This window comes from Geotrypetes seraphini, chromosome 1, assembly GCF_902459505.1.
Source record: "Geotrypetes seraphini chromosome 1, aGeoSer1.1, whole genome shotgun sequence".
In the NCBI taxonomy this organism is placed as follows: domain Eukaryota; kingdom Metazoa; phylum Chordata; class Amphibia; order Gymnophiona; family Dermophiidae; genus Geotrypetes; species Geotrypetes seraphini.
The window spans coordinates 135,664,774-135,692,395 of record NC_047084.1 but is presented as its reverse complement, the minus strand read 5'-3'; the positions used below and the strand labels follow the sequence as shown (position 1 = coordinate 135,692,395).

General features: G+C 44.9%; 1 protein-coding gene across 2 annotated transcripts in view; it reads right to left on the bottom strand.

Moving 5' to 3' along the window:
* The window catches only part of JADE1 (jade family PHD finger 1), a 199,992-nt gene extending 174,482 nt beyond the window's left edge, over positions 1-25,510 (bottom strand). The window contains exon 1 of one of the 2 annotated variants that reach the window (XM_033939135.1): positions 25,375-25,510. The gene's annotated coding sequence lies outside the window, so the exon portion shown is untranslated. The remainder of the gene's footprint in view (positions 1-25,374) is intronic. The other variant, XM_033939126.1, reaches the window with a different exon arrangement.
* Between the last annotated feature and the right edge of the window lie 2,112 nt (positions 25,511-27,622).

The window sequence follows — 27,622 nt, the reverse complement described above, 5'->3', positions numbered from 1 at the left end:
ACAAGAACTATTTCTTCCTGAATAGTGCAAAATACAGACAGCAGATGTAAATTCTCAAAATTGACACAATTCAATCACTAAGGGCTCCTTTTATGAAGCTGTGTTAGCGGTTTTAGCGCACGCAGCTTTTTAGCGCGTGCTAAACCCGTGCTATGCGGCTAGAACTGACGCCAGCTCAATGCTGGCGTTAGCGTCTAGTGTGGCCGGTAGTTTAGCGCACACTATTACTTGCGTTAAACCGCTAATGCGGCTTCGTAAAAGGAGCCCTAAATTTAAAACTAAAATCATTCCCCCTACCTTTGCTGTTTCCCTCCCTCCATGCTGTGCCTTATCTTCTGGCCGCCCCTGGTGTTATCTTCGGGCCGGTTCCCTCTTCCGCAGTGCTGCAGTGCACAAAGCCGTCTCCTCACACGTCCCATGCCTCATCTGGAAGCCTTCCCTCTGACATTGCAACATCAGAGAGAAGGCATCTGGTTCAGGCGCAGGACACGCGTAGGAGCTGCTGCCTGCGGCTTTGTGTAATGCAGCACTGAGAAAAAAGGAGCCAGCACGAAAATAACACTGTATCGATTGTACCACGGAACGGCAGCTGAAGAGCACTGTCTCGGGCCTGTTGCACGTGCCAGCCCTGCGGACTGGCAGCCCTGTGGACCAGCATCAGTCCGCAGACCGGCAGTTGAAGAACACTGCTCTATAACATTTGAAAGATGGCAAATATCTAATTATTCACTTCTTAAATTTAACAAACATATTCTGGCACAAGTGTCAAACCTTAAAAAAGGAAGTAATATTGAGCATTTGAAAATAATTAACTAATAAAAATATGCACATTTAATTTTCCCCACCACCAAATTTCCCCATCCAGCCCCACCCAGCTACCTTTTCATGCCACCTGGCTGGGAAAAATTTCTGGGGAAAACATTGCTAGCACAGCATTAAAATTTCTCAAAATATCAGATCCTTAGTTGCAATAGTCACTGAGCTTGGCCCCCTTGTTTTACAGGGTGCTGGAGGCATCGTGCACAGCAGAGAAAAAAATGTCCTTTTTAGCTGCTCATAAAGCTGACAATTATTGATGAAAAATACTAATCTTTGGCAGTTCAGCACAACTTTCTATGCTAGTTTCAGCGAAGCTAGTATGAGCATCATGGATGAAAAGGAAAAATTATATTCTTTTTTTTTTTTTTTTTAAATATCTTTATTCGTTTTTACATTATGCAAACAAGTGTACAATAATTCAAGTCATACTATACATTCTTCACTTGAAACTCTACATTCATTTTATACCATAAACTATCTCCCCTCCCTCCCTTTCCATATATTACCCCTCATAATGTCATAAAACCCACCCATCCCTCCTCCCCCCTACATATATTTAATGGGGATAAATATAATTATTTATTTATTATAATACTCAATTAATGGTCTCCACACCTCTTTAAATTTCTTATAATAACCTCTCTTGATTGCCAATGTTTTTTCCATTTCATACACCTGACAAACCGAACTCCACCAGAAACAATAATTCAATCCTCTATAGTCTTTCCAGTTATGTGTTATATGTTGGATGGCAACTCCTGTTAAAATCATTAACAGTTTGTTATTATTCGATGAAATTTGACTTTTGGCCCTCATAGACATTCCAAACAAAACAGCAATGTTACTTACCGTAACAGTTGTTATCCAGGGACAGCAGGCAGCTATTCTCACTAGTGGGTGATGTCATCAGACAGAGCCCCGGTACGGACGTCTCACAAGCACGTGTTGCTTGTAGAAACTTAAAGTTTCTAGATGCCCGCACCGCGCATGCGCCGGTGCCTTCCTACCCGGAGATCCGGGCGTGTCTCCTCAGTTCAGGTAGCTAGCCTGAGAAGCCAACCCAGGGGAGGTGGGTGGGACGTGAGAATAGCTGCCTGCTGTCCCTGGATAACAACTGTTACGGTAAGTAACATTGCTTTATCCCAGGACAAGCAGGCAGGTATTCTCACTAGTGGGTGACCTCCAAGCTAACCTCAGTGGGATGGAGGGGGAGTTGGCGACTTAAGAGAATAAATTTTTCAATACTGTTTGGCCAAACTGTCCATCCCGTCTGGAGAGAGTATCCAGACAATAATGTGAGGTGAATGTGTGAACCGAGGACCAGGTGGCAGCCTTACAAATTTCCTCGATTGGTGTTGATCTGAGGAATGCTACTGAGGCTGCCATTGCTCTGACCTTATGGGCTGTGACCTTACCAGGAAGTGATAATCCAGCCTGGGCATAGCAGAAAGAGATACAAGCCGCCATCCAATTAGAGATGGTGCGCTTTGATACGGGTCTTCCCAACTTGTTAGGATCGAAGGAGACAAAAAGTTGAGGAGTGGTTCTGTGTGGCTTGGTGCGATCCAGGTAGAAAGCCAAGGCACGTTTACAGTCTAGAGTGTGAAGGGCCGATTCTCCGTGGTGAGAATGAGGCTTAGGGAAGAATACTGGAAGTACAATGGATTGGTTGAGATGAAATTCGGAGACCACCTTAGGCAGGAATTTCGGGTGAGTGCGGAGGACCACCTTGTCATGGTGGAATACTGTGAATGGTGGGTCCGCCATCAATGCCTGGAGTTCGCTGACTCTGCGAGCGGACGTAAGGGCTATAAGGAAAAGCACTTTCCAGGTGAGATACTTCAGAGGGGCCCTGTTGAGTGGTTCAAACGGGGGCTTCATGAGGTGGGAAAGGACTACATTGAGGTCCCAAACTACTGGGGGTGGTTTGAGAGGAGGGTTAACATGGAAGAGTCCTTTCATAAATCTGGCGACCACCGGATGGGCCGAGAGGGGTTTCCCTTGTAGAGGCTGGTGGAACGCCGCAATAGCGCTCAGGTGGACTCGTATGGATGTGGACTTGAGCCCAGATTGAGATAGGTGTAGGAGATAGTCCAGCACGGAGGATAAGGAAGCTCGCTGAGGTTCCTTTGACTTAGAAACGCACCATGATGAGAATCTGGTCCATTTCTGGGAGTAGCATTGTCGAGTGGCGGGCTTCCTGGAAGCTTCCAAGACCTCCCTCACTTCTTGTGAGAATTGGTGAGGGGTTACGTTGAGAGGAACCAAGCTGTCAGGTGGAGAGACTGCAGGTTGGGATGAAGTAGTGATCCTTGATGTTGAGTAAGTAGTGAAGGAAACACTGGAAGTGGTACTGGTTCCCTGCTGCTGAGTTGAAGTAGGAGGGAGAACCAAAGTTGTCTGGGCCACCGAGGAGCTATTAGAATCATGGTGGCCCGTTCGAGTTTCAGCTTGACCAGAGTCTTCTGGATCAGCGGGAATGGTGGGAACGCATATAGAAATCGTTTCCCCCAGTTCAGTAGAAAAGCATCTGCCTCGAGGCGATGAGGAGTGTAGATCCTGGAGCAAAACTGAGGTAGTTTGGCGTTGTGGGGAGCCGCAAAGAGGTCTATCTGAGGCGTCCCCCATTGCGTGAAGATTTGGTGAAGGGGGTTGGAATGGAGAGTCCATTCGTGCGGTTATAGCAGACGGCTTAGTTTGTCTGCTAGGACGTTGTTCTCCCCCTGGATGTATACTGCTCTGAGTAGGGCGTTGTGGCGCACCGCCCAGTCCCAGACTCGTAGAGCTTCCTGGCAAAGGAGGGCCGAGCCCGTGCCTCCTTGCTTGTTGATATAATACATGGCGGCCTGATTGTCTGTGCGAATGAGGATTACCATGTCGTGGAGTCGGTGTTGGAAAGCTTGGAGCGCATTGAAGATGGCTCTGAGTTCCAATAGATTGATTTGGTGTAGTCTTTCCGCACTGGTCCAGAATCCTTGGGTGCGGAGACCCTCCAGGTGGGCCCCCCATGCGTAATTCGACGAATCGGTTGTGAGAACTTTCTGATGGGGGGGAGAGTGCATCAGCAAACCTCTGGATAGATTCGAAGAGGTCATCCACCAAAGTAGAGACTGCCGAAGAGCAGGTGTGACTACGATGCGTTTGGACAGTGGATCGAATGTCTGATTCCACTGTGATGCCAGGGTCCACTGGGGGATCCTGAGGTGGAGTCTGGCAAAGGGTGTCACATGTACTGTGGAGGCCATATGGCCCAGGAGCACCATCAGTTGTCTCGCCGGTAGGGTTTGGCGAGTAGCCACCGACTGGCAGAGATGAAGAAGGGACTCCATGCGTTGCAGGGGCAGAAATGCTCGGAGTCGGGTGGTGTCCAGGACCGCTCCGATGAAGGGGAGGGACTGGGTGGGTTGTAGATGAGACTTGGAGAAGTTGATCTCGAAGCCTAAATTCTGGAGGAAGTAGGTTGTAGCCAAGGCCGCCGAAGTGGCCTCTGGGGCTGACGGGGCCTTGATGAGCCAGTCGTCGAGGTATGGGAATACCTGTAGACCCCTGTCCCGGAGTGCTGCGGCCACTACCACCAGGCACTTTGTGAAGACTCTGGGGGATGAAGATAGGCCGAATGGTAGCACTCGATACTGTAGGTGCAGATTTCCCACCCGAAATCTGAGGAACTTTCGGGGGGCCGGGTGAATGGGGATGTGAGTGTAGGCCTCCTTGAGATCCAGGGAGCATAACCAGTCGTTCTGCTCGAGGAGGGGGTATAGAGAAGCCAAGGTCAACATGCGGAACTTCTCTTTGACCAGGAACTTGTTGAGGGCCCGAAGGTCTAAAATGGGTCGCAGGTCGCCCGTTTTCTTCGGGACGAGGAAGTACCGGGAGTAAAATCCTCGGTTCAATTGGTCTGACGGGACCGGCTCGACAGCCCGAAGCTGATGTAAGGTTTGGACTTCCTGAAGAAGAAGGGCGGTCTGCGTCGAGCTTGAAGGATACTCTCTTGGAGGATGGTCCGGGGGGACCCGATGGAATTGAAGAGAGTATCCTTCTCTTATGATGGTGAGGACCCATAGGTCCGTGGTTATGGCCTCCCATCGATGGTAAAAAAGATGGAGGCGGCCCCCTATGGGAGAGGCCGAGGTTATGCTCCCGGGAGGGGCGTCAAAAGGGCTGGGGAGCCTTAGGTACAGCCGGTGGCTGAGGTTTTTGCTGAGACTTCTGGGGAGGTTGTCTCTTCGCAGGCTGTCTCGCAGCAGGCGTTTGTCTGGGCATGTAACGCCGCTGGTAAATCAGGGGTGGCCTGGATGGTCGAGACTGTTGAGGTTTGGGTTTGGGCCGTAGGATGGATTGAAAAGATTTTTCATGATCCGACAGCTTCTTGGTAACAGTTTCGATAGACTCATCGAACAGGTCAGCTCCAGCACATGGTACGTTGGCGAGTCTGTCCTGTAGGTTGGGATCCATATCGATAGTACGGAGCCATGCCAGGCGACGCATGGCTACCGCGCTTGCGGCGGCGCGTGCCGAGAGTTCGAATGCATCGAAGGAGGATTGCATCAGCTGGAGGCGTAATTGGGAGAGGGAGGCTACTACTTCCTCGAACTCGAATCGAGCTTGGTTGTCTATGAACGGAGTGAACTTGCGGAGCACCGGCAAGAAGAACTCCAGATAGGAAGAGAAAAAGAAGTTGTAGTTTAGCACCCGTGACGCCATCATGGAGTTTTGGTAGAATTTTCTACCAAATTTGTCCATCGTTCTCCCCTCCCGGCCCGGCGGTACAGAGGCGTAGACCTGGGAGGGGTGAGAGCGTTTAAGGGAGGACTCGACCAGTAGGGATTGGTGGGAGAGTTGAGGACCCTCGAACCCTTTATGGTGCACGATGCGGTATCGAGCATCGAGTTTGCTGGGGATCGCCGGTATGGAATACGGCGTTTCGAAGCACTGCATGAAGGTCTGGTCCAGTAATTTGTGCAAGGGGAGCCGAAGCGACTCCGTTGGAGGGTTAGGTAAATGCATGGTGTCCAGATACTCTTTGGAGTATCTGGAGCCCGTGTCAAGGGTCACATCCAGATCATCCGCCATTTGTCGGAGGAATGATGAGAAGGACAATTGTTCCGCCAGCGTCGGTCTGTGAGACGGGCTGGAGGATGATGAGGCCTCCAGGTCCGTGGACATCGGGGAGTGACAAGGAGAATCGGGCACCGGTGTCTCCTCGTACTCCGGGCCCCTCGGAGGGGACACCTCTGATGAGGAGTATCCCCTACGTTGCAGGTTTTTCTGCGGTGACACCTCCGAATGGCGTGAGGAGTGCCAGGATGAGTGTCTCGATCGGTGCCCGTCTCGGTGGCGGGACGGGGATCGGGATCGTCTGTGCATCGCATGGTCTCCCGAGGCCCCCAAGTGGATAGGGCTGGAAGCGGTGGATCGTAACTGGGTTTGCGATGCGGGTTCTTGCGATGCTACCCAAGTCTGGTAAGGAGTACGGAAGAACTCTTCCTGACTATGCCCAGGGCTTCGAGTATCGATCGGAGGTCTGGTCCCATGTTGGCGCGGAGGCGTAATGGGTTCTAATGGCGGCATATCGGTAAGCGAGGCTTGCCGCGTGGGCATCGCCGCCCTCCCCCGTTCGTCCTCGTCGGTTGTCGAGGTCGAACGGTGTGGGGGAGGGGGAGGGGGCGGACCGCCCCTTTGGGTCGGTACTGGGAGGTCACCCTGTATGGCAGCGATGAGCCCGGGTCCGATGGTCAACGAATTGAGCTTCCAGCACGGACCGTAGCGAAGCCGATAGGGAGGGATCCGCACCGAAAGGGGGTCCTCCTGCACGGACATCGCGCTCCTTCGAGGCCGAGTGCTTCTGCTTAGTAGCTTTCGGCACTTTGATGACCATTGGTGGCACTGTGGAAGGAAGAGGTACCTGAACCGAGGAGACCGGGGCAGGCACCGACGTCGAGCTCGTGGATGGTGTCGGGGCGAGCGATGCCGGTTTCACCACGCTCGATGCAGGAGGGGTCGATGCCGGTTTTGCCCGAACCGGGGAGGTATCGGATGAAGTGGAGGCTGAGGGATCCTTAGCTGCGTCCATCTTGAACATCGATTCCCACAATAGGCAACGCCGCTTGAATGAGCGTGCCGTAAGGGTAGAGCAAGGCCTGCACGATTTCGGGATGTGGTCAGGGCCCAAACACTGCAAACAGCGCCAGTGAGGGTCCGTGAGTGAAATCGCACGTTGGCACTTGCTGCACTTTTTAAACCCGGTGATTGGCCGGGACATAGGCCGGAAAATCTCCGCCGCGAGGTCAAAGCCAGTGGGCCTGAGCCACGTGGCCGGCCCGTTCGACCCGCCGGAGGAAATAATCTTTTTTTTTTTTTTTTTTTACGAAAAGAAAAGAACTGTTAACTGTAATTAAGCGAAAGCGAAAACGCGGACAAGGAAGGCAAATTTAACTGAATTCAGCTAGCGCATGAAGAAGTTGAACTTCTCAGCTCCGCGGAAAAGAAAGAACTGAGGAGACACGCCCGGATCTCCGGGTAGGAAGGCACCGGCGCATGCGCGGTGCGGGCATCTAGAAACGTGCTTGTGAGACGTCCGTACCGGGGCTCTGTCTGATGACATCACCCACTAGTGAGAATACCTGCCTGCTTGTCCTGGGATAATGTGTCATATGATAGGGCCACAGGATTCTCTAACATACAGAGACTAGTGGGATGTAGCAAAGCAGTCCTCAAGTCGGGTGGGAAGCGAACGCCGCCTCCGCAATAACCGAAGCCCCAAAGGCAGATTCCGCACGAACCGCCACATCCAAACGATAATGTTTCGAAAACGTATTCCGAGAAGACCAAGTAGCTGCACAACAAATCTCCTCCAAAGAAAACCCCCTGGACTCCGTCCAAGAGGTAGACATTGCCCTAGTGGAATGAGCACGGAGCTTGTCCAGCAACCGCTTACCTGACGTTAAGTAAGCAGACGCAATGGCCTCCCGGACCCAACGAGCGATAGAAGCCTTGGACGCCGCCATACCCTTGTTGCGGCCTGCGAACAACACAAATAGGTGATCGGAACGACGAAAATCATTAGTAATCTGGAGGTAATGTAAGAGAATCCGACAAACATCCAGCAAACGCAGAGAAGAGAAACGCTCCCCCCAGTCCTCCTTCCGGAAAGCCGGAAGGAAGAGAGACTGGTTCACATGAAAAGGGGAGACAATCTTCGGAAGAAACGAAGGAACAGTCCTAACCAACACACCGGAACTCGAAATTCTCAAAAAAGGATCTCTGCAAGATAGCGCCTGCAACTCAGACACTCGCCTGGCTGAAGCTAGAGCAACCAGAAAAACCACTTTCAACGTGACATCTTTTAGAGTAGCGCTCGTCAGAGGTTCAAACGGTGGCTTTTGCAACTCCCCAAGGACCACCTTCAGACTCCACTCCGGAAAGACCTTCTTAACAGGAGGCCGAATATGCTGAACCCCTTTGAGAAAGCGAACGATATCCGGTTGGGATGCAAGGTAAGAACCAGACAATCGGCCCCTATAGCAAGCAATAGCGGCCACCTGAACTTTGAGAGAATTAGAAGCCAAACCCTTGGTCACCCCTCTTGAAGAAAGGAAAGAATGGTAGAGAGAGAAGCCTGGAAGGGTGACCGACCCTGAGCCGCACACCAAGAATCGAAAACTCGCCAGACACGAGCATAAGAGGCAGAGGTGGATCTCTTTTTTGCGCGCAGCAGAGTCAAAATAACCTGTTCGGAATAACCCTTACGCCTCAGCCGTGACCTTTCAAGAGCCAGGCCGTAAGACCAAAGTGGGACGGATTTTCCATCAGGATTGGGCCCTGAGAGAGCAAGTCCGGAGTCACCGGAAACAACAACCGATCGCCCGCAGACAGAAGCATCAGGTCCACATACCACGGACGACGCGGCCAATCCGGAGCCACCAGGATCACCGTGCCTGAAAACTGAGAAATGCGATGTAACACCCGACCTATCATCGGCCACGGAGGAAACACATACAGCAGAGAACCCGGAGGCCAAGCAAGAGTCAGCGTGTCTATTCTTTCCAACGCCTGTTCCCGGCGTCTGCTGAAGAAGCGAGGAAGCTTTGCATTGCTTGACGAGGCCATGAGGTCCATGTCCGGGAGACCCCACCTTTGCACTATGAGGGCGAACGCCGATTTACAAACAATGTATTGGATTTACAACACCTTCAGCCAAACATGGCTGATGAAGCGGAAGAGGGAAGGAGAGAAGGAGGAAAGCGATCAGTAGAGGGGGGGGGCTGGGCCGAACTGGCCGATTTTACAACAACTTTAGCCGAACTTGGCTGATGAGGAAGGAGGAGGGTAGGGGAGCTGGAAGACAGCGATCAATAAAGGGGGGGAAAGGGTCGAGCATGTGGCCAGGTAATTCCGGAGAGGTGGCGTTATGGGGCTTGTTTGTTGAATAGATAAGTTTTGAGTGTTTTTCTGAAGTCGAGGTAAGTGGGAGCCTCTAGAATCATTTGGGTGATCCATGGGTTCATCTTGGCTGCTTGGAAGGCGAAGGTTTTGTCTAGGAATCTTTTAAGATGACAGAGCTTTAGTGAGGGGTAGGCGAACAGTTGAATTCTGCGGGATTTCTTGTTGGAGCAGTAAAGGTTAAAGAGGGGATTGATGTATCTTGGCGAGAGGCCATTAACCGATTTATAGCAGAAGCATGCGAATTTGAAGAGCACTCTGGATTCGAAAGGCAGCCAGTGAAGTTGGTGGTAGAAAGGGGTGATATGTTCCCATTTCTTTAGGCCAAAGATGAGGCGAACGGCGGTGTTTTGGATCACTTTTAGTCTCCTGGTGGTTTTCTTTGCGGAGTTCAGGTAGATAATGTTACAGTAGTCTAGAATGCTGAGAATGGCAGATTGCACTAGAAAGCGGAATGAGGAGTCATTGAAGTATTTCTTTATGGTGCGGAGTTTCCAGAGTACCGCGAAGCATTTCCTGATGCTGAGGTCGGTGTGAGTTTCTAAGGATAAATGTCTGTCCAGCGTAACACCCAGGATTTTTACGGTGTTTTCAAGGGGGAAAGGCCTTCCTTTCAGTAGGATTGTGGTGTCCTTGATTTTGTCGTTGGGAGAGGCCAGAAAAAAATTTTGTTTTGTCGGAATTTAGTTTCAGCCTGAATGCTAGCATCCAGAGCTCAATCTGGTTGATGGGGCTAGAGAACCAATGCATACAGCCAAGACTCACAGCAGGGAGCAGCTATAGCATCTGCTGGTGGTGAGGCCAAGACCCATAGCAGGGAGCGGCTGCAGTACATGCTGGCAGTGAGGAGGAAGAGGCTCTGGCACAAACACATGCAATGGCTTCAGTGGCTGGGATAGTGTAGATGGGCTGGAGTGAGCTTTGACGGAGACTTCAGTAGTCGAAACCTAAGCACAGTATCAGGCAGAGCTTTGGATTCTTCCCCAGAAATAGCTAAAAAAAAAGAAAAAATTTAAATTGAAACAGGTTGGGCAGACTGGTTGGACCTTCGGGTCTTTATCTGCCGTCAACTACTATGTCACACACACCCCTCAGTGGTCAGAGACACCGCAACCCATAGAAATCGAAGAACATACTCACTGTAAGAACAGGCCTCTAGGCTGTATACTGAAAACAGCCCCAGTCCACAGCATTCCCTCTGGGTTTAACAGCCGAGGGGGTTTGTTTGTTTGTTTTTATGGAGGAGAGAGTCAAGAGTACAGGACACAGTCAGAAAGAGCCAGAGGGGATGGGTAGGGAACTGGCACCAGCAGCTATACCCTGAAAAGGCACCCAGGAAGACTATCCCCATGCTCACTGAATCAGCCAAGCCAAAACAGGAGCAAAGTAGTACCTGGAGTTATACAGAGCCATGCTAGCAGTAGATGAGACCAGAAGCAGGAGAGAGATCATTCATCTGCCTATGGAAAGAAAAAATACTCTAGTGCCAGTGAGCAAACCATCACATATACAGTATATGCCAGAACTCAATCTGTGCTCTCCATCTCCTGCTGGTAGGTGGACTTAATCTACTCACTGGATTCATCTGCTGCTGATTAATCTGCAAACTCTGCAATGAGAGGGCATAGGATGAAGTTAAGAGGTGATAGGCTCCGGAGTAATCTAAGGAAATACTTTTTTACAGAAAGGGTGGTAGATGCATGGAACAGTCTCCCAGAAGAGGTGGTGGAGAAAGAGACTGTGTCTGAATTCAAAACAGCCTGGGATAGGTACGTGGGATCTCTCGGAGAAAGAAAGAGATAATGGTTACTGCGGATGGGCAGACTGGATGGGCCATTTGGCCTTTATCTGCCATCATGTTTCTACGACAAAGAAATGTCATTTTATTTACTGCTGTGCACGATGCTACCAGCACCCAGTAAAACAAATGGGTCTAGCTCAGTGATTATTGCAACTAAAGATCTGATATTTTGGGAAACCTTTTTATAATACTGTGCTAGTTCTGCATACAAATTCTGAGACAAAATTGTGGGGAACTTTTTTTTTTATTATTATTTTAGATCACTTTGTATAGAATGACCCTCCTGCAAGTATGCTGTTTCTCTAAAGATTGCAAAGGCAGCTGCCTTTCTTCTCAGCTTTACTTCCTATGCAGGAGAAAATCTAAACTAGGCAAACCCAGCCAATTTGTTTACCTGGAGCTACAGGGGAACAATCAAAACAGGAACACATCCTCTCCAACCCTCATCCAATAGATGCATGCAGGAGATGACTGGGGCAGTAGAAACAAGCTACACACACAACCAGGTACAGTTTGTGGATCCAGAAACTAGGAACCCAGTCATTAGGCTCAACCATGCAGTGAGCCAAAGACCTACATTGCTGAGAGCAGTGGCATAGTAAGGGGGGGGTAGTCCGCCCCAGGCACCATATTGATGAGGGCGCAGGCACCTGTTCTCCTTTCTGCGCCCCCCCCCCACTGCCATGCGTACGTGCCACTTCCCTTCCCCCATACCTCTGTAACGTTCCTGGCATAAGCAGCAACACTCAATCTGTCACGCATCAGCTCTTCCTCTAACATCACTTCCTGGATCCGCATCTAGGAAGTGACGTCAAAGGAAGAGCCGATGCTAGCGCAACAGCAACTTGGGGGTTGCTGCTCATGCCAGGAACAATACAGAGGTATAAGGGAAGGGATGTGGTGCGCACACGTCAGGAGGGGGCAAGGAAGGAGCGTGTGTGGAGGTGGAGGGCAGAGAAATCAGGGGAAGGACGCCACTGCCCCAGGCGCCTCTCACCCTCACTATGCCATTGGCTGTAAGGCCAGGGACCAGCCTAACAACCTACCATCTGCAAGAGGTAGAAAATATTGGTGTTTTCTACTGAGCACTAGTGATATCGCTGAGGAAAAAAAAAATCTGTTTTTCTACCTCCATCAGCTGACAGGAAGGCTTAAGATTTTCCCAGACTTCCACATGCTATTTACCGGTAACTCTGCTTCTTACTCCTGGATTCACCATAAAGCCCAGAGCAGCAAACAATTCGGACTACGGGTCTAGAAGCTCACATAAATTACATTGCTGAATGTTAAGCTTCTCAGACCACTTCTCTGGAAGAAACACCATCCCTCTGGACATGTCAAAGCAGACTCCAGGAACTGAGACAGGTCCAGACAGCTCTTGGACCAGTTGACCATCCACCCAGAGACTCGAGGATAATAATCTGAGAAGTAGCCGCGTTGGCTTTCGCATCCGAATTGGCCCAAATGAGCCAATCATCTAGACATGGATAAACTGGAGGTGCCCTCCCATCACCACCATCACTTTGGAAAATGTGCAACGTGCAATAGCAAGGCTTGAAACTGAAAGTGCTGCCCTAACAGATAAAAGAACAGATACTGCCAGCAGACAGTGATCTGAGATAGGGATGTGGTGGAAACATCAGGTCAAGAATTCCCCCGGTCTCACCACCATAATTACTGAGCAGAGAGTCTCCATGCAAAAATGTTCGACCCTCAGGCAAGCATTCATGCCTTGAGGCCACTAGCCTAGTGGCTCAAGCAAATGCCACTGACACATCTCTTGACTTTAGGCAAGTCATTTCATCTCTACTGCCTCAGATGCAAACACAGAAGCCAACATAATAAGGGGTGTTCCACACTATCAACACTTTACGTGTGCACATCTTTGTGCATTCAGCTTAGCGGCCAATGCAAGGAGGATACTCGCACATACAAAATATACATATAAAACTGTGTGCTTCCATTACTGCTGTTATTGAAATCCTTTATTAATGAAAACATTAAGGGCTCCTTTTACAAAGGCGTAATGCCACGCACACTAGCCGCTACCACCTCCTCTTGAGCAGGCGGTAGTTTTTCAGGTACCACGCACTAATCCGGTGCGTGCGCTAAAAACGCTAGCACATCTTTGTAAAAGAAGCCCTAAAGGTAAAGGGTAGAGTCATGGATTTGATATACCTTTCTGTTGTATAACCAACTCTGTCCCTAATAGACACAATCTTAAGGTTTTTTTGTACCTGGGACAATGGACAAAAGAATAGTCTTACTGGATCAGACCAATAGTCCATCTAGCCCAGTATCCCATCTTCACAGTGGCCAATCAAAGTCACTAATGCCTGGCAAAAACCCATATAGTAGCAACAAATTTGATTAATCTTAACATGCTAATGTAATTTCTAAAGTTTTATGTAATATCATTGTCTGTATATAGTCTCTTCTTCTGTACACCGCTCTGAACTGTTCGTGGTATTGCAGTATATAAAAATAAAGTTATTATTATTATTCCATGCTACTGATCCAGGGCAAGCAGTGGCTTCCCCCATAACTGTCTCAATAGCAGACTATGGACCTTTCCTCCAAGAACTTGTCCAAACCTATTTTTAAAACCAGCTACGTTAACCACTCTTAAGTGAAAAAAATATTTCCTCCTATTGATTTTTAAAGTATCTCCTTGTAACTTCATCAAGTGCCCTCTGGTCTTTATAATTTTTGATGGGAGTTTAAAAAAAAAAAAAGGATCCACTTGTACCCAGGTTAGGCGACTTGCCAGGGCCACAAGGAACCACAGGTTTTTTTTAAATTAAATTTACTTAAAGGATATACAATCCATACAAAGAGAATACAATTAAAAATTAAAAGGAAGAATAGATTACCACATTAAAATATAGGAAGAGACTAAGGGCTCCTTTTACTAAGCTGCGATAGCAGTTTTAGCGCACGCTTAGCACTCGCTGAATTGCCGCACACTAGACGCTAACACCAGCATTGAGCTGGTGTTAGTTCTAGCCACGTAGCACGGGTTTAGCATGCGCTAAAAACGCTAGCGCATCTTAGTAAAAGGAGCCCTAAATATTTGGGACCCTAAATGGTTTCCAGGTCCCCAGTTCACAGATACCCACCACCCCGAATAATCTATATATATAAAATCGAATGTATGTATGTATGTGCCGCGATCACGCAAAAACGGCTTGACCGATTTGAACGAAACTTGGTATGCAGATCCCTCACTACCCGGGATGATATGTTCTGGGGGTCTCGCAGCCCACCTGCACACGTGGGCGGAGCTACAAACAGATAATCGGATTTCACCCATTCATGTCAATGGAAAAAATGTAAAGAGCTGCCAACGCAAAAACGGCTTGCCCGATTTGAACGAAACTTGGTATGCCGATCCCTCACTACCTGGGGTGATATGTTCTGGGGGTCTCGCGGCCCACCTGCACACATGGGCGGAGCTACAAACAGAAAATCAGATTTCACCCATTCATGTCAATGGAAAAAATGTAAAAAACTGCCATTCTCACAGTAATTCCAACTACCTGGGGTGATATGTTCTGGGGGTCTCGCGGCCCACCTGCACACGTGGGCGGAGCTACAAACAGAAAATCAGATTTCACCCATTCATGTCAATGGAAAAAATGTAAAAAGATGCCATTCTCACAGTAATTCAAAAACGGCTTGACCGATTTGAACGAAACTTGGTATGCAGATCCCTCACTACCTGGGGTGATATGTTCTGGGGGTCTCGCGGCCCACCTGAACACGTGGGCGGAGCTACAAACAGAAAATCACATTTCACCCATTCATGTCAATGGAAAAAATGTAAAAAGATGCCATTCTCACAGTAATTCAAAAACGGCTTGACCGATTTGAATGAAACTTGGTATGCAGATCCCTCACTACCTGGGGTGATATGTTCTGGGGGTCTTGCGGCCCACCTGCACACGTTGGCCGAGCTACAAGCAGAAAATCGGATTTCACCCATTCATGTCAATGGAAAAAATGTAAAAAGATGCCATTCTCACAGTAATTCAAAAACGGCTTGACCGATTTGAACGAAACTTGGTATGCAGATCCCTCACTACCTGGGGTGATATGTTCTTGGGGTCTCGCGGCCCACCTGCACACGTGGGTGGAGCTACAAACAGAAAATCAGATTTCACCCATTCAAGTCAATGGAAAAAATGTAAAAAGCTGTGGGACGAATTTGAACGAAAATTGGTATGCAGATCCCTCACTACCGGGGGTGATATGTTCTGGGGGTCTCGCGGCTCACCTGCACACGTGGGCGGAGCTACAAACAGAAAATCAGATTTCACCCATTCAAGTCAATGGAAAAAATGTAAAAAGCTGTGGGACCGATTTGAACGAAACTTGGTATGCAGATTGTTTATTGTTTATTGTTTAATTAGTTTTTTGATTAAACGCTTTATCGATTCTGCAAAGCGTTGTACAAAGCATTAAATAAAATAACATTTCAACCAACAAAATTACAATAAAACATACTTTCAAAAAAAGAACTATAAGACGAACTACTACACATACTAGGTTAATTAAGGACGAACGAACAAAAGACACACGAAGGAAAAAGGGAAGAAATACAATAGCTATAGTAAATGAGAGAAACATTAAGGGTAAGCACAAAAGGGCAGGAATTAATAGAAAAAAGGAAGACTAAAATAACTTTAGTTAAAATCAGCTTTAAAAAGGAAACATTTTAAGTTGCTTTTGAACGTTTTTAAAGTATTTTCCGTTTTTAGATACAGTGGAAGAGCGTTCTAAATCGTAGGAGCTGTTACGGAGAAAATGGAGGTTCGACGTGTGCCAATTATTTTTAAGGAAGGGATAACTAGATTAGACTGGGATATGGATCTCAAAGATCTCGGTGGGTCATAGGGAATCAATACTCTATCTATGAAAGTTGGGGAATTAGTCTGCATAGTTTTGAATGTCAAAAGGGCTATCTTATAAGTTATCCTATGTGAGATTGGTAACCAGTGGGCGTCTTTTAGCAGAGGGGTAACATGGTCATACTTAGTTGCTCTGGAAATTATCTTGATGGCCGTATTTTGAATTAGCTGCAGACGTTTCAAATCTTTGTGATATATACCTTTTAAAAACGAATTGCAATAATCTATTTTTGAAATTATGAGTGAATGAATCAAAATGTTGAGAGAACTGGTGTCAAGAAAAGGGGCCAATGATCGAATCATTCTTAGTTTGTAAAAACAGTTTTTAACCAGAGCACTTATTTGTGGACGGAAAGTAAGCTTATTGTCTATAAGGACCCCTAAGATTTTTATAGTTGAGGTTGTTATGAGTGGTATGTTATCGATGATAATTGGAGAGATTAAGTGAGCTCCCTCTTTACCGGGGAATAGAAGAGTGTTAGTTTTTGAGATGCTTAAAGAAAGCTTATTAGAATTTAACCAATCGTGAACTTTACTTAATTTATTATTGATTACCTGAATCTTGGAATGATTAGTTGGTTCAATTGGGTGCAATAGTTGGAGATCGTCAGCGTAAGCGTATACTGTGAACCCGATCGATTGGCAAAGAGTTAGGAGCGGGGACAGATAAATATTAAATAATAATGGAGATAAGATAGAACCTTGAGGGATACCAAAGTTTGAATGATAAGGTTTTGGTTTTGAGTTATTAAATTGAACTGTTACAGCTCGATCGGAAAAATAGGATTGAAACCATTCGAGGGCTTGGTCGGCTATACCTATAGAAGAAAGACGTTGTAGTAAAAGATGATGGTCAATAGTGTCAAATGCTGAAGCGAGATCTAATGAGACAAGAAGAACAGATTTGTGGTGATCAAGATAGTAATTTATGGATGTTGTGAGACCGAGTAATGAGTACTCTGTGGAATGGTTTATGCGAAAACCGGTTTGATTCGGATGAAGTACGTGTGTTTTGTCGACGAAATCAGTCAGTTGTTGAAATACGATTTTTTCCGTTAATTTACACAAAAAAAGGGAGATTTGCTATTGGTCTGTAATTAGAACAATTGTCGAGATTATTTTTAGGGTCTTTGATGATTGGAAATGTGATAGAATGTTTCCAATCAAGAGGGATTCTAGCTGTAAACAGACTAGTTTGAATAATTTGTAGAATATAAGGCCCAAAGACATTGAAATGACGTTTCAGGAAAAATGGAGGGATCGGTTCTAATTTGGAGCCTTTAATGTTGATGCCATGTAAGATATTTTCTAAAGCTTTCAGAGTTGGGGGAAGAAATTTAGATAATGTGGTGTGAAATGTTTGCGACTTAATTAGCGTATTGTCGTTTTTGGAAGGGCTAGATAAGTTGGTAACAGTGGATATTTTATTAGAAATTTTGGATCTGATCAAGGTAATTTTTTCTTGAAAATAGTTGGCTAAGGCTTGAGCTGTAGGAGTATCCTCAGTTAAAATTATTTTTTTATTTTTAAAAGTAGTAAGTTGTTTAAGGATTTTAAACAGAGCCGATGAGTTTTTGGTTGCAGAAATTTTTCTCATGTAAAATTGTTTTTTAGTGTTGTTAATTGATTGCCGATAATATTGTGATTTTTTATTATAATTGTCTAAATTTTCATTGGTAGGATTAGATCGCCATTTACGTTCGGCTGATCTCAAGTGTTTTTTTAAAAGGCCTAAAGAAGCATTAAACCAGGGGTTTCTTTGTTTTTTAGGAGAAATTTTTCGGGTTACTAGTGGAGCTATTTTGTCAAGTAGGGATTTGCACGCCTTATTCCACATGCTTACTTGTTCGCTTAGAGTTTCTGATCTAAATTTTTCTGAGTCTATAATAAATTCAGTTGGGATGAAAGAATGATCTATATGTTGAAAATCTCTTACTGTAATGGTTTTAGGGGTGTAATGAGGGGCTTTGACAGATGGGAGTGATAGATTAGTTTGAATCAAATAATGATCGGACCAGGGGACTTGAAGTGAGATGGGTTTAGAAAAATTAGAGCTTAATATACTAGGAACAAGAATTGCGTCTAAAGTATGGCCATGGTTGTGGGAGGGGTCCGAATTCAATATTACGAAACTGAGATCATTGATGTGAGTTAAAAGATCAGAGGTAATAGGATTAGAAATATCATCGAAGTGGACACTGAAATCACCAAGTAGGAGAGGAATATGAGAGGTGGTTGAAAAGTCAGAGATTATGGTTAATAGTTGAGTTACCATTGATTGACTAATTGGAGGAGGAACGTATAATAATAGTAGGTCTATTTTTTGGTTTTGAATTAACTTTAACTTGTAGAGATTCTATAGTGTTGTTATTGTTTTGAGAGATTTCTATTACTAAAGATAAACTTTTTTAAAATATTATTGCTAAACCTCACTACCTGGGGTGATATGTTCTTGGGGTCTCGCGGCCCACCTGCACACGTGGGCGGAGCTACAAACAGAAAATCAGATTTCACCCATTCAAGTCAATGGAAAAAATGTAAAAAGCTGTGGGACCGATTTGAACGAAAATTGGTATGCAGATCCCTCACTACCGGGGGTGATATGTTCTTGGGGTCTCGCGGCCCACCTGCACACGTGGGCGGAGCTACAAACAGAAAATCAGATTTCACCCATTCATGTCAATGGAAAAAATGTAAAAAGATGCCATTCTCACATTAATTCAAAAACGGCTTGACCGATTTGAACGAAACTTGGTATGCAGATCCCTCACTACCTGCGGTGATATGTTCTGGGGGTCTTCCGGCCCACCTGCACACGTTGGCCGAGCTACAAGCAGAAAATCGGATTTCACCCATTCATGTCAATGGAAAAAATGTAATAAGCTGTGGGACCGATTTGAACGAAACTTGGTATGCAGATCCCTCACTACCGGGGGTGATATGTTCTTGGGGTCTCGCGGCCCACCTGCACACATGGGCGGAGCTACAAACAGAAAATCAGATTTCACCCATTCAAGTCAATGGAAAAAATGTAAAAAGCTGTGGGACCGATTTGAACGAAACTTGGTATGCAGATCCCTCACTACCTGGGGTGATATGTTCTGGGGGTCTCGCGGCCCACCTGCACACGTGGGAAGGGTGGGTTTACCCAATAATGTATATGTTCTTGCTCCTGGAGGTGAAACTAAAAATGTTGTTTATAATCAAGTTTTGTGTTAGTTGCATTGTATTCATTTTGTCAAATATTTCACATTATAATTTGAATATTGTACTTTTTATAAAGTAAAAAAATATTTTCATTCACCACTATAAAGTATCTTTATTTGAATCAATTTACAGTGTTATTGCTGTAATTAAATACCCGTGCAACGCCGGGACATCAGCTAGTCAATTAATAACTAAATCTAGAAAAGCTTTCCAAAATAAGCCCTTAGAGGGCTTTAAACATAGACAATGAAGAGATACCTATGCACAGACAAATCATTCCATAACATTGGGCCTACTACTGAGCACAAAGTATCTCTAAAAGTGGAAGTGGGGACCTGGCGGATAGATGGTACCTGAAAGAGGAGTTGCTGGAATGAACACAAGGATCTACTTGGCACATATAATGTCATATATTTTGACAAAAACATCATAATTTCCCTTATGGGCAAAAAATACCATCATTATCAACCCATAGGCTACTCCTCCCTCAGATATTACCTCTCAATGCGCATAAGTATGCAGAAACTCCCAAGGTAATGCAGGGTTTTGTTTTGTAAGGGGAGTATTTTTTGTTTTATTTTTTAACACTAGGAAATTTACTCTACTTCAGACCAGGAGTTAAAGGGCTCCTTTTACAAAGGCACGTTAGGGCCTTAACGCACGGAATACCGCATGCTCAAATGCCGTGCGCGCTAGCCTCTACCGCCCCCTCTTGAGCAGGCAGTAGTTTTTCGGCTAGCGCATACTAATCCAGTGCGTGCGCTAAAAATGCTAGTGCACCATCGTAAAAGGAGCCCAAAGTGTTACTGCTAGAGCAGATTGTTGAGCCAGCATGATTTCGTTTTTGCTCACCTTCCTCTCCCAGGTGAGACAGGTGAAAGGGAAAGGTAAAAACCTGATAAGTCCACTTTAGGGACAGATTCTTACAGACATATTCTTTCAAAGGGCCTTTCATTACCTACCTACTTATTTTCACTCAAAAACATGTCAAGTCCTTGGATTACATGTCCAAAAAACATATCTCTGGTGAAAAAATTACACTTCTAACTCAATTTTTCAAAATCTTTTACAAACAATGGGATCCTTTTACTAAGGCACGCTAACCGATTTAACAAGGCGCCCATAGAATATAATGGGCGCCTTTGCATTTAGCACACGCTAAATCGGTTAGGGCGCCTTAGTAAAAGGACCCCAATAATAGGTGATATAAAATGTGTTCAGAAGCCCAGAAACAGAGGTTTGAATATATCCTCTTCTAACCCTGTCAGGGTAAAAATATTAATACAATTTTACTTATTTATATTTTTCTTTTTACCATTTATAAAAAAAACTTTAGTGAAATGACTTATAAATGGTAGAGAAAAAAGTAAATAAGTAAAATTGTGTGTAATTTTTTCACCAGAGCTGTTTACAGTACAGTGTTTTTCTTGGGGTTTTTGGGGGGAGGGACATTTGGTATTGCCTCTGGAACATTATTATTTATTTTCTCCCCATCTCTAGTTAAGTCCTTGGATTAGCCATTGTAAAATTTTATTGTGTCTTTAGCTTTGTACAAAATCCTGTTACATTCATATTCAAGAAGCAGTCTCATAGGAAAATACATTTTTTTAAAAGGTTAATTTCCTAATATATTAATCACTTCACATTATTTTTCTATATGCTAATTACTGCAATAATTAATTTTAAAAAGCTAATTGTAAAAATGTGTTTGAGCCCATACTTTTATTAGGCATACATGCCAAAATACTAAAATAAAGCATTATGACAGCAACTGGAAAACTGTAACAAAAGTTAAATATGCAAAAGAAGAGGAATTTGTGAATGGAAGAGGGTAGATACTACCGCAGTGGTCTACTGGCACTCATTGTGACTGAAAGCTCTACTTTATGGATGGTTTAAATCAGTGTCTCACAAATTTTGCGAAGCCGCAGCACGCTAACACAGTTATTGGCTCAACAGCATCCAGAAGTGAGCGGACATCAATGCAATGACACCTCACGCATGTGTGACATTATCACGTCAATGTCCGCATATGCGTGTAGGCCCTCCAGACGGGGCCCTGAACCACCAGTAGGGAATGCCGGAAGGGAAGAAATGCAGAGAAAAGGATAGGTGCTGACACCAGCTGACTGCCTACAGGATGTGCCTCTCGCCTCACAAGGCACGTCCTAAAGGCAGTCAGCAGGTGTCAGCGTCTCTCCTCCTCCCCAGCATCTTGTGGCACAGCTGGAATCTCAGGCGGCACACTAGTTTGCGATACACTGGTTTAAATGATCAAATACGTAAGAAATCATTTCAACAAAATCAGAGATCATGCCATCTGAATTTGTATCTCTGAGGAATTTAGCAACAAAAATTACCGTAGATACCAAACAGCAATGACTTTGAAATGAAAATAAGAAACCAAGAAGCTGCAGCTGGCTGTTTAAAGTATGTGAACTTAACAGGTTCTTGCACAAATGAGTGGTACCAAGTACTACTTTTGCGATGTTAAAAAATTCATCCATGTCATGTTTATTCACATTTTATACAGTGTGATGTCAACTTCTAGTGCACACAATATATCTTAGACTAAAAGTTTCTTAAATGCTTAGCCAACTTCAAATTGTTATCCAATCTCCATGGGCAGATCAAAATTTCTTAATGTCCAAATAAAAAATAGTAATCTTTTATATCAGATTTTTCCATACAGCCATGCTATTAATCTCCGGTGTTTTAAAAAGATAAAATTAACATAACAGTCTAGTCCATAAAGTTGGACATCAATATTTTTTTTAAAAAATGTTAGACTTTAGACAGTAGGCTTCACATTATTTTTGCCATTCTTACATTACTTTGAAGACATGTAACAAAAGTTACATTTGTTTTATTTTTTAATTTAACACTAGGAAATTTACTCTGCTTCAGACCAGGAGTTAAAGGGGTCCTTTTATCAAGCTGCGGTAGGGGTTTAACACGCGTAATATCGCGCGTTAAACCGCCTGCCGCGCTAGCCGCTAATGCCTGCATTGAGCAGGCGTTAGTTTTTTAGCCGGCGCAGGGGTTAGCGCGTGATGAAATGTCCAACGAGCTAACCCCGTTAGCGCGGCTTGATAAAAGGACCCCAAAGTGTTACTGCTAGAGCAGATTGTTGAGCCAGCATGATTTTCTTTTTGCTCACCTTCCTCTCCCAGGTGAGACAGGTGAAAGGGAAGGGTGTTAACAAAAGTTAAGCATAATATAACCTGTAAATAATAACTAATGGGGAAAAAAGTCTCAGTACAAGAACTGATTTTCTCAAAAATTTGATCTCCAATGTCCTTCAAGATATTAAAACAGCAAGCTGGGTGAAAAATGCAGAAGGCCCAGTGGACTCCACTGAGAGCCCAAATATTATGACAGGAAGCAACTATTAACCCCCTCCTTTACTAATGCGTAGTGCGGGTTTTGGCACTGGCAGCAATTGCTCCGATGGTCATAGGAATTCTATGAGCGGCGGAGCAGTTACCGCCCCTGCCGGCGCTAAAACCCATGCTATGCGTTAGTAAAGGAGAGGGTAAGTGCATCAGGAAGAGGAACAGCTGTGGGGTGGAGAACTGAATATTTGGTGCTGCTATCACCAGCACTTTATATTCATTTATTCTCCAGCCTTCTGCAACGACTAGCCATTTGTCATAAGATAGTCCAAATTCCATTCAACGTTCAATTCTAAAGGGGGACTGGATTCTTCGTAGACAAGAACCAATCCCCATTCAATTTTTAGTACTAAACAGGGATGAATCCCTTCACTGACAAGAGATCAATCATAAAATTAAAGTGTGTATGCTGAAAAATCTTATACAGAAAGTTGTGCACATATTACCATATAATAAATCATAACCATAATTGTGTGTATATTTTCCATTTAAGCATTATTTTAACACTGCAATACTCTGCACTGAATTACTTTTAATACATTGGGAGTAAAGTCAGACTTCTTTTAATAGTGTTTATTTGGATTTAGCTCACAGTTTTGTCAGTACAAGCTCAAGGCCAGTTAAGTTTGGGCATATTGCCCCGAGGGCTTACAATCTTCATTTATTTATCTGACGAAATGGAGGGTTGAATGACTTGAACAAAGGAAAAACTGCAGATACAATGTATAAGTTGTGAAACTGATCTTTATTAAGGAAGATTCAATGTAGCATTCAAAAATAAATAAACGTAAATAAAAATATAAAGAATGGTTCAAGTCCACAGGAACCGACATGGTCCGTGTTTCAGAAAACACGCCTTTCTCAGGGATCCGAAATATGATGCAAATACAGAGAACCTGACAAACCAAATGAAGCCTGGAAGGTGTGTGAATCCTCTAATCCAGCAGCAGCTCAAAGTGCTTGCGGATTAGAAGATTCACACGCCTTCCAGACTTCATTTGGTTTGTCAGGTTCTCTGTGTATTTGCATCATATTTCGGACCACTGAGGAAGGCATGGACCGCGTCGAGTGCACCTGAGAACCATTTTTCATATTTTTATTTATGCTTATTTATTTTTTGAATGCTACACTGAATCTTCCTTGATAAAGATCCAGTTTCACACTTTGTAACATCGTATCTGCAGTTTTTCCTTTGTTTTGATCTTTCTGAGCTGCAGTTTGTTTGGATATTCGCATTTTTGTTTTTTGCTTGGGTTAAGCGACTTGTCCAATATCAGCAGCAGAATTAAGAGCGCCCAAGTTGACAGGCAGCAAAAAGCCAGGCTTACTGGTTGCTAATCCACTCATCGGCCCCTTAATAGCGGTTATTTACACTAGCACTAAAAAAAGGCACAAAGTCAAACAAATTACTCGGCAGGTGACAAGAAGATAACACTTTAGTCCCTTTTTCAGTGCAGGTACTTGGAAGAAACCCAATGACAAACCAGCACTATTAATTAGTTGAGGCAGGTTGTTGTTTTTGGTTTTGGTTTTTTTTCAATCTTGTGACCTCATGTCACCTTTCATTCTAGGGTAGGGAGGGAAATAGGAATGATGATTTTAACATATCTTAAATTACTTGAAATGTATTTCTGTTTAATTCATTTATTATAATATTAAAAAACAATCAAAAGTATAAAAGGGGGAAGATAAGGGGTTAAGGGGGATATAGGAAAAAATAGATTAGGTATACAGAAATATATTTTGGAGGAATGAAAAAATATGTATGCAAATGTTTTATTATGATTTTAATTGTAATGAATATTTCTTTGTATCATATTATTGTATATTTATTCGATTCCTTCAATAAAATGTTATAGCATAAAATAAAATAAAAAAGTACAGGTCATAAAAAGGTGAAGAGAGAGGCTGGGTTGGGAGAAAATGTTTTATGTATTACTTGTGTAATTAATAGTGCGTTTTATGCCACATTTTATGTTCAAATATTTGTATTGCACTGTCAAAAGTTTGAAAATCAATAAAGATTTAAAAACAAAAAAAAAGTCCAATCCCGACAGCGGCCAGTAGCGAGCAAAACATCCCCACAAAAGTCGGTGCCCCCCCCTTTTTTTTCCTGCTATGCCCCCCTCCCCAAATAAAGTTTTGCCGCTGCGGCACTCACGGTGCCCGATTTCCTTAATTGTCCACCGCTCCAGCAAGGCAGCTGAAGCGGAGCTTTCGGGGAAAGGATGACGTCCATCCCGTCCACTAAAACTCTAGAAACGGACGTCCGTCATTTGCCAATACTTCAGCCGGAGCGATCGGAGGCACCTTGCGGCAGGGGGAAAACCCAGCACCGGCACCACCACACAAAAAAAAAGCCGATCCCGCTATTCGCCCTCTCCACACACGCTTCAGCGCGAGGGGGAGGCGGGAACCGCGGCTCGAGCGCACACTGCTGACGATGCCACCAGCCCGCCGGCGACGGTTCTAGAAGCAGCGAGCGCGCGCGCGAGACCCCCCTCTGCCCAAACGCCGCCGCTGTCTCGTCAGCTGCGCGCTTTTCCCGCCAAATCGGGCGGTTGGTAGCTTTTTTGTGGGGTTTTTTTTTTTCAAATGTCCCAGCGGGGTTTTATTTGCCAGCCTCTTCACCCCCCCCCCCCCCCCACGCCGGCGCTGTCAAGTGTAAACAAAACAAACACCCACCCCAAAAAAAACCAAACCACAGCAAGAGGACTTTTCCCTCTGTCCGTTAGGTCCTAGCTCGCGCTCGCCGCCCGCAAGGACGGGCGGGAAGGTGCACGGCGGCGCGCGGACTTACTTGGCCAGATGCGAGCGACTGCTCCCGCCCTCTTTACTTCCACATTCGGCTCCCGAGGCCACCGGAGAAAGGGGGGAGGGGGGGAAACGGGTGCAGAACACCTCCGCACATGCGCGCCGAGGCCACGGACGTCACAGGGCCGCCGGCGGGCGGCAGAGGCTGCTAGAGAGCGACCGCCATTTCCGGTTCCGAGACGCCTCAGAGCGCACATGCGCGCCTGAGGGTGGCGCGTCCGCTTTGCTGAGTCCGTTCACGGTCCTAAAAAAAGAAATGTTGCAGCTGCTTCTACTGGCTGGATGTGCACCACAGGTTGCCAAGGAACTGCTTCATTCATGCGTGCCTAGCGCTCTACTACTACTATTTATCATTTCTATAACGCAGTCCCCGCTCAGAAGAGCTTACAATCTAATTTGGACAGGACATTTCAGGGTCTAGGTATCTGACAGCAGTGAGAGGGAGTTTAAGAGTTGAATTTCTATAGAGTGTAATGGGAAGGAGCCTTTACAATAGACAGTCCCTGCTCAGAAGAGCTTACAATCTAATTTGGACAGGACATTTCAGGGTCTAGGTATCTGACAGCAATGAGGGGAAGTTAAGAGTTGAATTTCTATAAAGTGTAATGCGAAGAAGCCTTTACAATAGACAGACCCTGCTCAGAAGAGCTTACAATCTAATTTAAACAACATATTTCAGGGGTTGGGGAGGTTATAGCGGGTCTAGGTATCTGACAGCAGTGAGGGGGAGTTCAAGAGTTGAATTTCTATAGAGTGTAATGCGAAGGAGCCTTTACAATAGACAGTCCCTACTCAGAAGAGCTTACAATCTAATTTCGACAGGACATTTCAGGGTTGGGGAGGTTATAGTGGGTCTTGGTATCTGACAGCAGTGAGGGGGAGTTGAAGAGTTGAAAGCAGTTTCCAAAAAGTGGGCCTTTGGCTTGGATTTGAACACTGCCAGGGACGGAGCACGACGTATAGATTCAGGCAACCTGTTCCAGGCGTACGGTGCCGCAAGAAAGAAGGGACGGAGTTTGGAGTTGGCAGTGGAAGAGAAGGGTACAGATAAGAGGGGCTCTACCCCTACCTTCTATGTTTCACTCCTTCCCTTTCCCCACTCTTGTGTTTTGTAACCAACCCTTTCTTCTCCTTTCCTTATGTTTTCAATTTTGATAATTTTGTCTGTTTTCCCTCCCCTTTTTTATTTTTTTAACAAATAATATTTTATATTGTAAACTGCTGAGATTTTTTTTTAATTCTTTATTGAATTCCAAATCATAACAGTGCAATACATTGTCTAACATAGACAACACAAGAAAAGCACTTTAAACATACAATATATCAAAAACAATCAGTTTACTCCCCCACCCCTTAATTAATCAAAAATATAAATACATCTATACTTGAATATAAACATCCAATAATCTAGTTATAATAAATATTTGTGCTATTTCCCCCACCCTGGATGTGTAAGGAAATCAAACAAAAAACATAGGGAAATAACTAAATTGAAGCAACAAAAGATGCCAATGGGCCCCACACCAAGTTAAATGCACTACTAAGAAGTATAACAATCAAAATACATGAAATAGTGAATATTAAAAATTAATTAACAATTAATAAATCATTTTTCTGTTATCCAAACGTTTAAATTAGTCAAAAATTCATTATTGTAATTTGTCTTTCTTGACCATCTGAAAAATCCCTTCTCTTTTTTGCTATAAACATTTTGATATATGGGGTTGATGTTTTTAAGGCTTTACTCTGTAATACCGTTATCCTTTCTAGCAAAGCCTAGTTGAGGAACGGAAACTGGTGCCATGGCCCCTTCAGGGTCTGGGAGGCCAGTTTGCAGTTCTTGCAAACATGGTATGTAAAAAAATTAAAGGGGGCTATCTGGATCTCTGACCTCCACAAACAAATAGGCTCTGACGTTTTCCCAAGTCTCTGAAAACTCTTGGCACAGCAGTGCAGCTGAAAGAACATTATCTCAAACCTCCTCCCCCCCCCCCACCCCCCGAAAGGTGTCTGAACATTTTAAACTTCAGCCTTTACATTTTTCTTTTGTGAGTCCTTGGACAAGTGCATTTATTAAGATGTAGCTCCCCCTGATAAGTCCCTGTCTTCCTTCCTCACTGACTTTAACTCCTGGCTCTCCTTCTTTCTTAAACCCTCATCTCCTTCCCTTATTCTTGGTGATTTTTCAACATCTGGGCTGATGACTCCTACACTTCCAGGTTTCTTGCTCTGAT